Below are 12,083 nucleotides of genomic sequence, written 5' to 3'. Positions count from 1 at the left end.
CCTACCTGGGGAAACAACCTTTCTCGGAGAGGTGACCTTGGTTAAAACACATAGCGCCAAGAAGGGGAGCAAACATATTAAGAACAGTATGCCATATACGCCAGGTCCCTTGAAACATATGCTGTGCAGATGTTTCTTCCCTGCAGCAACTGTGTCAAGCAGCAAGGATGGACCGGCTTCCAGCACTGTGGTCCTGTTTCCTGAACTCCTTGAGTCTGCCAGCTGGATTTCCCACGAGGTTCTCGTTAGAAGGGTGCTTAATAAGGCTGACCAGCAGCACACCTTATGATGAAGCACAAAGAAGCCAGGCTCTGTGTGGATCACTCTCTCAGTCCCCTCAATTGCTCATCTTAAACTACCTAGTTCCTGACACGGTTTCCAAAAGGGAAAAGGGGGGAGGGGGAGGGGGAAAGGAAGATGAAAAAAGTATTTGTTACATTTAAAAATGGGGGGAAGGGGAAAGATCTATGTCTATGTTCACCTCATTCAACTTCCTTGAGTGATGGCTCTATGATGTTGTTTAAATAGATAATACATGGATATTTGCACAGTGAGTACAAACACTGTTCATAACAAGGGCATAACTAGAAAGATAGGTGGACTTGCAAGGGCAAATAATGTCATCTAAGTGACAGATAAAAAATATAATATTAAAGAGCTATAAAAGGTCTTCTGAGCATTCAACTCCAGTGGCAAAACATCCACATGAAAAGCCCTTAATTTACAAATCTCATTATTCTTACACAGCTGCTTAAAAAAGTGTGCAGATATGTATTTATATTTGTTTTATTCTTCAAAATCTAAGGATATAAGAAATCTTGTTTGAAAAAAAATTAGACAGGAACTTGATATACTTTTCCCTCCAAAGAATAGCAGCTTTCAAGGCAAATTTCTTGGTATAAAGCTCCCAAATGTATCTTCTATTTCTTTGGTCTTCACTATTTATAAATTCACAGCAAAATTAAAACAAGTAGAAAGATGGGGGTTAAGGAGTAGTCAAGGAGAAAGACAGTTCCAAAGTGAGGTTTTCTTCTCTGCAGTTTTCTGTATTTCACTTGTTTTGCCCTTTCCTGAAGACTGAAATTGAGCTACTGGAAGGTGATGTGAAGAATCTTCTATTGCTTCAGTAGAGAAGTCATTTATTATTTTGGATCCATATCCATCATTATTCAATAATTTAAAAGGCCACAGGAATCTAACATGGGCAGCGGCCGGGCTGCAGCCAGGCACGCGACACCGCGGTGTCTGAGGACGTGTCCTCGGCTTCCTGATCCCGCAGAGCTGGAGAGCCCACAACCATAACAAAGCTCTTCCCAAAATGGCTGCCCGGCCCACACTGCCGGCCCTGCTTTTAATTATTTTTTTAAGTATATTTTTATTTATTTTTAGATAGAGAGGAAGAGAGAGAGAGAGAAACATCAATGAGAGAGAAACATCAATCAGCTGCCTCCTGTACAACCCCCACTGGGGATCAAGCCCACAACCTGGTGCATGGTTCAATGCTCAACCACTGAGCCACACTGGCTGGGCTAATTCTTTTTGGTATATGTGCAGAAGTGCATATATGATAGATCACATATTAATTCTGATTTTATTTTTTTTAAAACTGTCATACTGTTTTTCATAGTGGCTGTACCATTTTATATTCTCACCAGCAGTACATAAGCATTCCAATTTTACTGTATCTTCATCAATACTTGTTTGTTGTTGTTTTTAAATAGTAGCTAGCCTAATGGCCATGCTGAAATTCCAGTTTTGATAAGTGAGTAGGAGATGGAAGGGCTAAGATTAAGCAGGTTATAAAGCATTCCCATATACTTGTATGAGACTTCTCTGGGTTGAGCCACACTTATGAACCAGGAGGTTGTGTTTCAATTCCTGGTCAGGGCACATGCCCAGGTTGTGGGCTCCATCCCCAGTGTGGGGCATGCAGGAGGCAGCCAATTAATGATTCTCTCTCATCATTAATGTTTCTATCTCTCTCTCTCCCTCTCCCTTCCTCTCTGAAATCAATAAAAATATATATTTTTAAAAATAGCACTTACTGGCCGTAGCCGGTTTAGCTCAGTGGATAGAGCGTCAGCCCTCAGACTGAAGGGTCCCGAGTTCGATTCCAGTCAAGGGCATGTACCTCAGTTGCAAGTCTGTGTGGAAGAAAACCAATCCATGTGTCTTTTTCACATTGATGTTTCTCTCTGTGTGTCTCTCCCTCTCCCTTCCACTCTAAAAATCAATGGAAAAATATCCTCTGGTGAGGATTAACAACAACAACAACTTATTGGTTACCCTTGCTCCAACTGGAGAGGAAGTATACACAAAGCCTGCAAAGGATGGCAAGGGTTTCCCTGCCAAGTACAAGAAGAGAAGAGAGTCAGAGAGAATTTCATGCACAGTACTCCCTACCTGCACCACACACTTGGCATACAAATGTTCCAGATGACCCTGAGATACGGCTAGTGTTTCACTGTTTTGCACAGTTTCACTATGGAATTGCCTGACAGAAGCAGATAAGCCACAGAAGGAAGAGTGGGAGGGATCTCTTCAGGAACTGGGCAATAGAATGGGGGAAACATGTATGGCTAACACTGACCAAAGGTAAAAATTAAAAGGATGAGATTGGAAGTGAAGCCTAGAAAAACTGACTTGCTTCTGTGATTCCCATTGCCAGCCCAAGATAATCACCAACAGAACGTCAAATCAGTTCTTTGGGCTACTGCTCACTTCCCTTTCTCAAGTGCAGATGTCCTTGCTCTTCCTCCCCCAGGGCCTGGGATGGTCTATTACTCTCCGACTGCCCACAGCCCCCTTCTGCAGGGTTTCACCCACCCGACACTCTCTCCTAGTTAAGCATTCATAAAATATTTATTGGCTACCGAAAACCATGGATGTCAAACTTGATAACTTGAAATTGTTAACATTTTAAAAAATAAAATTGTGTTCAAAGCAAAATTAATGTCTCCCATAATGGCATACTAGTACCAAGGACAGGACAATGGAATCGGTCTGCCCCAGGTGCAAGCAATTCATCATAGTCTGTAGAGAATTTTAAAATTTTAAATAATAAACTAAAATAAATAATAAACTCAAAGGTACACTGCTTTTTATTTTCCCCATGCTCCGTCAACTCTAAACAACGTCAATGATAAAATACTCCTCCCACCCAAAATATCTTTTGTTGGTCCAAGTTCCAAACAATTGCTGTGGTTACTGTTGAATTTTAATAATACAAATATCATCTTCAAATATATAAAGAATATATTATTCTTTAACAAACATTGTATTCAACATTGAAGTCAAATCAAAGAACTCCCATTTCTTCAGAGACTCAGCTGTCTACATTCATTTTGAGAGTAAACTCAGAATGACTCAGAATCCTTTGAGCTTGCCTAGGGGCAGTTATGTCTCCAACCTTTAGGGAATGGCAGCTTTCAAAGTATAAAACAATGGATTCAAAGCAAACAATAATTGTGAAGAAAAAAAGGTAAACTTCAGTTACTTCAATTCTGCCTCTGGATATAATAGAACAGAGTACTGTACATGATAGTATAAAATAGTTTCCCTTCTCTCAAGAAATCATGAATGTATTGTATGTATTTATATATACATATATATATATGCAGCTAAAATATTTTTGTTCTGTAACATGTTTTATTTTTATTTGTAATTTATTTATTTGCATGATTATATAGTATATTAATGTAATTAAATTTTTTCTATGTTTCTGGCTGTTATTTTTATTCACTTCATATCACAATTATTACTGAAATACATTTTTCATCTGCAGTTTATTAAAAATAATCAGTGCTAGGTGTCAAAAATATTAGACACATGACAGCTCTTACTACCTTTTTCTAATTTGTGCATGACTCATGCTTCAATTATCCAACAAAGCACCTGATGTCTGCCAGGCACTGGGCTCAGCTGTGGACTACGGGGACCAATACAACACAGATCAAGCCTTGAGGTTAGTGTTTCTGGGACTGTCAAATTGGAAAGGCCCAGGATATGGCTAGCGTATGCAGCTGAACTGAACATATTGATCTAAGTCTAACTTACTTGGGAATGAATTCTAGACAACCCAAGACTAAGTCGATCAAGGTGCTTATTTCATTCATGTTTCCATAAATGAGAGGGAGGCCTGATATTTTTATACCTACTTAAAAAGGCATTTAGGAACCTTTTCTAATCCAGTTCTGTGATTATGTTTAAGAAATGCCCACCATCCTTTTGTTGTGTCAATAAACACACAATAAATAAAGTTTATGCACATCAAACATGAATAGACCCAATTCCCATAATTATTATGAGTATTCTTTGTTGAAAGATGGAAAGATATAGAGAGTTTCCTGTGGTTCCTGCTATCTTGATGATGGGAAAAGATGAGAGAAGTAACAAGCCTAAAATAAAATAGTTTGAGGACACATAGAGCCAAAGGGTAGGGGAAATTTTCAATGTATTTTTATTTTCTCTCTCTCTCTCTCTCTCTCTCTCTCTCTCTCTCTCTCTCACACACACACACAGACACACACACACACACACCTCACTCCTTAAGGAAATCAGAATAACCTCAATTCTTTAGAAGAAAGAATCATCCAACTGAATGTAAAATACAGGAGTGTTGATTACTGCTGAGCAATTAAGGACTAAGAATTTTCTCTTTGGAACAATCTTTTCTAGCTGTGATCAACCATATGCTCGCTTTCTTTCTTTCTTTTCTTTTCTTTTCTTTTTTTTTTTTTTCTTAATGGACTTCTGCAGAGGTTTCATTTTCTATCAAATAGTGCACCTTGCAACCTTCTGTGAAGAACTATACCGGTGGTCCAAGGGGTAATGAAATGAAATTGAGCAAAAGAAATTTTAGGTTGAAAATCATAGAAAAAAATATACCTGCAGCTAGTCCTATAGTTCTGTGGAATAATCTCTCAGGGCAACCAAACCAGTAATGGACCCATCACTTGTATAACTCTAAATGAGGATGAAAAAAATATTGGGGAGTATTTTATAAGGAACCAGCCTGTATTGGAAAAAGACAGATAAAATGACCTAATTTTCCATCTGTAATTTTTATGATTCTGCCTTGAAAAGCCTCTTCAAACAGAGTATCTGACAATTTGGGTATGCAAGATAAAAAAAACACAAAAATGCTATTCGGCCAACTCTTCAAGGCAAGAGTCAAAGAACTTCAAAGGAAAATATTTTGACAATAAAAATCATACTTGCCTGGCCGGTGTGGCTCAGTGGTTGAGGGTCAACCTATGAACCAGGAAGTCACAGTTCGATTCCAGGTCAGGGCGCATGCCCGGGTTGCAGGATCAATCCCCAGTGTGGGGCACGCAGGAGGCAGCTGATCAATGATTCTCTGTCATTAATGATGTTTCTCTCCCTCTACCTTCCTCTCTGAAATCAATAAAATATATGTATTTTTTAAAAATCAGACTTAAAGTTATGATAAAGTACGCATACTTATTTCATACGCATTTATGTACTTATCCTATATAATAAAAGCATAATATGCAAATAGACCGAATGGCTGAACAGTGGAATGACCATCCGGCCAACCATCCAGGACCACTTTATGACACCCACTGGTGCCAGGCCAGCCAATGAGGATACAATGCGATTGGTCAGGGGCCCGGCCATCGCCCCATGATTGTCCCGCAGAGAAAGGCCCAGGCCAGTGGCCGGCAGGGTGATCAATCAGGGGCTCCACAATTGCCCCAAAGAGAGAAGCCCAGGCCACTAACTGGCAGGCTGTGGTGGGTGGGTGGTCTCGGGTCCCAGAGGGAAGTCGGTGCCGGCAGCCTGGGGAGGGAAGGCCTACTGCTTGCACAAATTTCGTGCATCAGGCCTCTAGTTTAGTACATGGGGCTTACTTTAAGGTCAAAATTTGAATGTGTTTCCATTTCAATTTGTCCCTGTTCAACATCTCTGTCACTGCAGCTGATGCTGATATTGACACTTCCCGTTAAGGGTCAAATTCAATGTTTTAGGCTGCAACAGGAAATATCACTCAGCACTAGAATATATAGGAAAATCAGGATATTTTCAAAGATGTAATACAGGAAATCAACCAGAGAATATTCAAATAGTCACAATGTGTATAACATTTTAAACATTTTCTTCCTTTTTTAAACAAATGCTGAGCAAAGTTTCCTGTGTTTTAAAAGCAACATCAATGAACTCTAAAAATCGCAAGTCCCACATACTTACAATCCCTTCTCTTCATACTTAACTCCCCTGGCTTTCTGAGGTTTCCAGGGCTTTAAAGATGGGCTGTAGAACCCTTCTACATATTTATGTTTAAAATCCTGTCTTCAGCCCATTGGTGTGGCTCAATGGTTGAGCGTCGACCCTGGAACCAAGAGATCCTGGTTCGATTCCCATGACACATGCCTGGGTTGTGGACTCGATCCCCAGAAGGGGGCGTGCAGGAGATAGTCGATTGATGATGTTTCTCTCTCATCCATGTTTTTTATCTCTCTATCCCTCTCCCTTCCTCTCTCTAAAAAATCAGTAAACATATTTTTTAAAATCCTGTCTTCATGAAGCAGATATAAAGTAATATCAGCCATTAATATTAATAACTTGCTCCTTTGAATTCCTACTGTATGTAGAGAAATTAAGTAACAAGAGGTGAGAAACCTATTTGTTGTTCTTGAGAAAGGGATTGTGTAATGCTTAAAACATAAATAATCATACAATGTTATCTATTTTTCTTATCTATAAAATGGAAGTAACAGTATTTGCCTTGTGGTAAGGATTAGAAGGAGTGATTATTGCAAAGCACTCAGCACAGTCTTTGGCACACAGAAGTGTTATTTCAAAGGTTATTGTCATTGTAGGAGAATGGCCAGATAAGTTTTTAAAATAAAGTCCAGCTCAAGAAGTGGGGAGAAGCAGAGGTCGAGGGAAGGTGAGGCAGTCTGTGGCAACCCAGGAAAGTTTCTAGGGCAAAGCAGAACTTAAACCAGGCCTTGTAAAATGAGGAATACCAGCCAGAAAGCAAAAAAGTCCCTGTTCACTTCCAAAAATGGCAATTTGGCAGGACTATCTGAGGCGATGACACATTCTTTCAAACTTCTTTCTTGAGTGAGCTTATGGCCTGATTTCCTGTATCTTTTAAACCTGTTTTTCCAGGTAAGGGTAAACATCAGAGCATTCGCTTCTTTACAGTTTAGTCCTAATCCAATTTTGTTCCATTTCAAACTCCTTTACAGCCTACCCCAAGAGCACTCACCAGTCAATACTTCCTGAAAAATATCTGTGGTGGTACCCGAAGACCCTTGGAGAACCACAGGAAATAGGATTTCAGAGTGGACTTAAGCCACATTTCAACATAAGTCAAAGCTAACCAGGTGATTCCTTTCTAGTCATTATGGACCAGTGACAGCCCCACACCCTTTGAGTCAATGGGAAGTGATTTCTTCATTCACTTTTGAGAAATGCTGCCAGTGATTCAGCACCATAGGCTGGTTCACTGGGATGTCATAAGGGGTATTTCCCACAGCAGCTTCCCCCGTCCTCGGTGAGAGGCACGTTTCCCACGCCCCAGTGTTACCCATGAGCACCTCTGCTATGATAGGAGAGTGTCAGAGGGTCAAGGGCAGTTTCTCCTTTATCAACATTATTGAGATTCTAAAATTCTAGAAGGTTCTTTCAGTAATATTGTATAATTTATTATCCACGCTGGGAACCATTTGAGAATAAAATGTGGCACTATTAATAACTGTGCTGGAATGGCAGATGTAAATGGAGAATGTTCCAGGCAAATTGGGTATGTGTTCATCCTGTCTCACGGTCTTGGGGCCCTGTTTTCTTTTTTTAAATTAAATTTATTGGTTTAACATATAGGTTTCAGGTGTGGGTTCTATGTTAGGGCCCTGTTAGAATTCTAAGAATAAAGACATCCTTCAAGCATTTATTAGACACCTACTCTGGCCCAGACACTATAATGTAGGCTAAAAATACCATACTTAACTGTCTTTGGCCTAGAGTGGCTCAGACTGGTGGGGAAACAAACACATAAATAGGCATTTGTAAAACACTATAGAGATCAAACTACCTGATCTGGGGAGGACCTAAGGCAGCTTGAGGAGTAAGATAAGACTTCCTGAAAGAAATGTTGATCTTCCTATAGGCAATGAAGAAAAGTAACTGAATTCTAGGCTGTCATTGAAAAAGAAAAATCTCTATATATAAAAGCCCAGCAACCTGAATGGTGGAATGACCAGAACGACCAGAACGACCGCTGGCTATGATGGGCACTGCAGCAGCCAACCAGCCTGATCTAGGCCCTGATCGGCCCCCTCCCCCTGGCTGGCCCCGCCCCGATCGGCCCCCAACACCCTGATCAGGGGCAGGGCCAGCCAGCCAACTGCCCACAGCCCCTCCCCCTGCCAGCTTGGCCCAATGGGCCCCTATCGGGGCAGGCCAGCCTGACCTCATCCATGCACGAATTGGTGCACCAGGCCTCTAGTACCTAATATTTATCAACCACTTGCTATGTATTAGGTCTCTTTAAAAGATATCTCATTTAACTCATACTTATAGTACTTCCATTTTACAGGTAAAGAAAATAAGCATGGAAATAGTAATTTCCAAGGTATGAAAGTTTTAAAACGGTGAAAGAATCTATGTTCTCATTCCTTGAATTTTGCTTTGACCAAGAGTACAGTGGAAGGGACACTGTGACTTCCAAGGCCAGGTCATAAAAGGCCAAGGAGCTTCCACTTGGTTTGCTAGAACACATGTATTGGATACCTGAGCTGCCAGCAAAATGCCCAACTATCTGGAGATCGCGATGCTGGAGTGGCCACACGGAGGTACTCTGGTCAACAACCCAGCTGAGCCCATCCTTCAGCCACCCCACCCAGGAACCAGATGTGCAAATCATCTTGGAAGTGGATCCTCCAGACCAATGCTCAACCACTGGCCCTTTCCTGAATCTAGACCCTCAGAATTTGTGGTCTTAAAATCATTATTGTTTTGTACCATTAAGTTTTGGGTGGGTTCTTTCACTATAATAGTAAATGTATCGAAAAAACATATGCCTAAGCAGATGATAAAAAAGAATTCAAATCCAGATAATGTGACATCAAAAAAAAAACGATTCTTAATTGTTGCTTCCCAGCAAGTCTTTTTTTAATACATACAAGTACCTGTGGTAGCTGACATAGAAAGTTCAGTGAAGAAAGTGACTAGAGATGGATTTGGAGAGAAAAGAAGAATCCACTAGGTTATACAGGCTATCCCCCCAAATTTATACACAATTTAATAGCTGATAGCTCAATTTGGAAAATGAAACGTATTTTCCTAAATACTGCCTTTATAATTATTCAAAGGGTGTGTATACATTTTGGGGGTCACCCTATAAAAAATGTTAGAAAACACCTTAAGGAGTTTGGAGCAGTAGGAAGAGAAATTTTAAAGCAGTAGAATGTTGTACTCAGCTTTGTGTTTTAGAGGGATCACTCTGGAGTTTATGTGAAAGATACTGAGAGGAATAAGATTGTCGGCATTTAGGAGCCTATTAAAGCAATTCAGGTAAGAAAGAAATCAATGGCAGTGGCAGAACAGATGAAGAAGGCAGATGAAATCAAGAAATAGCAGGTAAACAGAGGACCATTGTTGAACAGTATTCTTCGTTTAGTCCATAAAATATTCTGTAATCATTCCACTACCAAACCTGGAGCCGGAGAGAAATTAAAACAGGTGAGATAATTAGGAAATACCTCTAGAGATGCACTATAGTGAATGCTCAGGGCCACACTTGCCCTGTAAATGGAAAGTATAGCTGCAGCCTTCCCTTGCTTTCCCTTCCTTCCTGCCCTTCCCTTGCACATGGTAGAAGAGGGACAAAGCATAACAGCAAGTTAGTTAAAGATGGTTATTTTGAGAAAATATAACTATATTATCAATAATGAGATCCAGGTTTCTCAATGTGAAAAAAAAGTTAAAGAAAGGTTACTCATTGTTTAAAAAAAAAAAAAGTTAACAAAAGGGGAAAACTAGAAATAACCCTGAGATTATAAACTGGAATTGGAAATATTGGAGTGAATTTATACTTTAGATAGATAGATGATAGGTAAATGGATAGCCATATAGGTAGAGAGATATAGATTTATGTGTATTAAAATATATACATACAGCCCGCCCAGGTGTGGCTCAGTGGTTGAGCCTCAACCCAGGAACCAAGAGGTCACCGGTTTTATTCCTATATATATATATATATATATATATATATATATATATATATATATATATATATATATATATATATATATATATATATATATATATATATATATATATATATATATATATATATATATATATATATATATATATATATATATATATATATATATATATATATATATTAATTTCAGAGAGGAAGAGAAAGGGAGAGAGAGATAGAAACATCAATGATGAGAGAGAATCATGGATCGGCTGCTCCCTGCACATCCCCCAATGGGGATCAAGCCTGCAACCCAGGCATGTGCCCCAACCAGGAATCAAACTGTGACCTCCTGGTTCACAGGTTGATGCTCAACCACTGAGCCACATCTACCAGGCTTATCATTGATGTTTTTATCTCTCTCTCCCCCTCTCCCTTCCTTTCGGAAATCAATAAAAATATATTTAAGAAAATAAAATATATATGTACATATATACATCTGATTATATATACATATAGAAGTTCAGTTTTATTTCCCAGGAGGATCTAAAATCAGTGACACTCCAGTAGCAATGAGCACTCTGAGAGCAGGTTCTGGTTTCCAAATAACATTCTCCACTAAAAGGCACCACAACTACTTAAACAATTGACTCCAGCACTTGGTTGGATGGGGAAGATACACTATGGGCTTGAATTATCCCATCCTGGTAAGTAAGACAGTGCTCAAATAATAATGATACACACACTGCAAAAAATACTTGGGAGCCAGTTTACAAGGTTTTTGACTGGCCAATGCTGGAAAACTTTGAACATCATAATAAATAATGATAGTCATAAATCACAATTCATTGAATAACATAAGAATCCATAAACCTATACTGATATAAATAAATAACTGAATGAATAAATAAATGAAAGAGAAGGAAAAGATCTATCCAAGAGTAGAACACCAACTAATGAATGATGAAAGTAAAAAAAAAAATCACCATTTGACAGACATATAGAAGTCATTAATTCAGAAAACGCTCAGGAAAGAATTCTAAGGCTGGTGAGTGCAGGTGTAATGAGTTTGAGGCTTCTGGCATAATTTTGAAGTATCTCAACACATTTTTTTTTAATTGAGTAAGGGAAAGATGGTGATTTTAAAGTAGAGAAAGCAGGCACCTTGAGCAGGTAGTCAAAATTGGCATCACCAGCTTTGGGATGAATGGCCATCCTGTGCCTCCATCATGTGATCAACTTGGAAAGAACACAGTATCATTTCTAGGGTCTTCCTGCCAGGAATGGATGATCTGAGTCTGGTCATAATAAAATCTTAGAAAGGACCAGATTGAAGGACATTCTACCAAATGAAATGTCTGTACTCTTTAATCAGTCAAGGTCATGAATCACAGGGGAAAAAACTAAAAAAAAATGCTCCAGATTCAAGAAGACTAAAGCAAAGGAGGAAAAAGATTGAAGAGTGGTAAAAATTAGTGCAATGTAAAGTTCAAAACCATAAAAGAAAAAGACACTACTGGGGAAGCTGTCAAAATTAAAATGGTTTCTATAGATTGGAAGGTAGCATTGTATCAATTTCCTGATTGGAGGATTGTTTGGGATTAAAAGGAGAGTGTCTCTATTTTAGACATTATATCTACATGAGTTATAAAAGTTCTTGGAACTGTTTTTGCAACTTTTCTGTATGTTTGAAATAATATTTTTTTAAAAAGCTCAAAGAAAAGTTTAAAAAATTATGGGAAGAAATTTACAATTCTTATAGAGAGGGGGTCCCTAATTCTTTAAATGGCATATTTTGCCAGCCAATCTGGGAAAGAGTGGAAATTATTGTTTGCATCTGTCAAAAAGCTTCCTTCATAACAGGGGCTAAAATAAAAGGGCTTTAACTTTTTATATATATATATAT

General features: G+C 38.9%; 1 protein-coding gene across 1 annotated transcript in view; it reads right to left on the bottom strand.

Annotated features, from left to right (window-relative positions):
• LOC102240707 (vasculin-like protein 1) overlaps positions 1-1,335 on the bottom strand; it is a 5,727-nt gene extending 4,392 nt beyond the window's left edge. Inside the window, exon 1 of the mRNA XM_014531387.1 lies at positions 191-1,335. The gene's annotated coding sequence lies outside the window, so the exon portion shown is untranslated. The remainder of the gene's footprint in view (positions 1-190) is intronic.
• Positions 1,336-12,083: the final 10,748 nt, after the last annotated feature.

This window comes from Myotis brandtii, unplaced genomic scaffold (assembly GCF_000412655.1).
Source record: "Myotis brandtii unplaced genomic scaffold, ASM41265v1 scaffold8, whole genome shotgun sequence".
NCBI lineage: Eukaryota > Metazoa > Chordata > Mammalia > Chiroptera > Vespertilionidae > Myotis > Myotis brandtii.
Note: the sequence above shows the minus strand (reverse complement) of the source record. Positions and strands in the feature narration are given on the sequence as shown.